This window comes from Oenanthe melanoleuca, chromosome 3 (assembly GCF_029582105.1).
Source record: "Oenanthe melanoleuca isolate GR-GAL-2019-014 chromosome 3, OMel1.0, whole genome shotgun sequence".
NCBI lineage: Eukaryota > Metazoa > Chordata > Aves > Passeriformes > Muscicapidae > Oenanthe > Oenanthe melanoleuca.
Genome location: NC_079336.1, coordinates 90,821,419 through 90,823,393, shown reverse-complemented (window position 1 = coordinate 90,823,393; position 1,975 = coordinate 90,821,419).

Below are 1,975 nucleotides of genomic sequence, written 5' to 3'. Positions count from 1 at the left end.
ATATCAAGGAAACTAAGCCAAACCCTGTATCCACTATATTTGCTATTATTGACATTGCAAAAACAATCAAAAGAGCTGGGTTTGGCTTGGTAATATTTTCTATTCCCTCTGTGGTATTGCTTCAACTGTTTTATGCTATTCTCTGACCCTGTTAAAAGCCACCTTGCCAGAAACCTGCCACTTTCCCATGTGAATGCACTTGTCACCAAAATGAATTGACACCTTGCATTAGTGGTTCAAAGACCCTTCTGATAGGAGCTCAGGTAGAACAGAAAATGGGGCAAAATTGATGCATTATCCCTAAAATGCTGCTACTTCACTTGTCAAGGATTGTAATTAGAGTTGGGCCAAGGCAATGTTAGCTCAGCTGCCTCTGAACACACCTGTTTCAATTTAATTTGCAGTAATTAGGAAGCCTGAGGCACCAGGAAAAACTGCTGTTCACTCACTGTTTCAAATAGCTGAGTTTTCAAGTGCCATTTAAAAGGCTGTTTTTCAGAACAGACTGCTGACTTGCTAATGCTAGGAAAATGAAATACAGCAAAATATTTTTAGCAGCAGGAAGTTGTTACTTGCTACTGCCAATTACATGCCTTGTACTTGAACAGTGACTTTTTTTCCCCTTGCTTACTCTTCAAGATAGGTAAAAGCTGGCTGAGGTCTTGGGGCATGAGAGTTTGAACAGAACTCAGTCCCTGGGAGCTGGCTGATATTTCTGGAGTCATAGTCAGTACTGGCAGCAATCTGCTGTGACAGAGCAAACAACAGTGTCCCAGATCCACTCATCAAAAATGGGTAAAGGAGAGGATTAAGCAAGAGACTTGGATCTATTGGCTTTGGCAAAAGGCTGAATAGCTTGTCATCCTAAAAAAATTACAGAAATTGGGGAGTAGAAAATGGGGCAGAGGGGGGAGAAATAAAAAAAGCATTACATTTACATAATAGGTATTTATACTCTGAGTTAATTTATCAAACTGACAGAGAGATGAATCATCCACCATTAAAATAAGAGGATACAAGTTTTCTTTATATCACAATCCTTATTTACAACTTTTAAATATTCACGGAGGAGTCAAGTATCCTCATCTTTTAATTTAAAATGTGGCCTTGCGGGCCAAAAGAAAACTCTTGGCAAAAATAAGTTTCTACAGGAACATGGCCCAAAGAATGATTTCTTCAAAAACAGGAAAGATCTTAGCAATCATGATGGTACTTCTTTATTTTTTATTTTTTTTTTTTTTAAATCTACACTGCAAACCACAGTGGGCTCAATAAACTCACACAAAGCTAGATCTCTGAGTAACAAAACAATGAGAAAAGGCAATAACAAAGGCCTGTGGTACAGCTAGACACAGCTACTTAGGGCTTTTTAAAATATAGCACAAACCTGATTTTTTTTCAGGTGACACACAGATCTTTGAGAGTTGCATCCAAGTTTACATTTTCAATTGCATTTGCAATTGCTTTTGCAATTTTGTTCCCACATGCTGAGAATCCAACTGAAGCCAATACAGTTCCTCTCACTAAACTAACTTGAATAGATGGGTGCATTACTTCAAGTAAATCTGCATTATTTCAATAATTGGACTTTTTTTTGCTGTAATGCCATTAAGAACAACCATGCCACTATATATTTTTCCATCTTAGAACACCTCCCTGCCCAAACACCCAACCCCCCCAAAAATAAATTACCTAGGAGATTCATAGCAATACTTCCTGAATATTGCTTTGATTATGGTTTTAATATTATCAGTCATTAGTTTTTGTAGACTGATGCATGCTTAAAAACTGGACAAGAAAACAGAAAAAGAAACCCATATAATAAGCTGAGGTTTAGTGGTCAGCACATTTTTTCACCACTTAGGTGAACTTTATGGAATATAAAAGTGTCTGCCTGAAGCTGTGCTTATGTAAGGGATACAGGACACCCACATATGTCACACATGATTTTAAAACAATGAAAAATCAGAAAGTA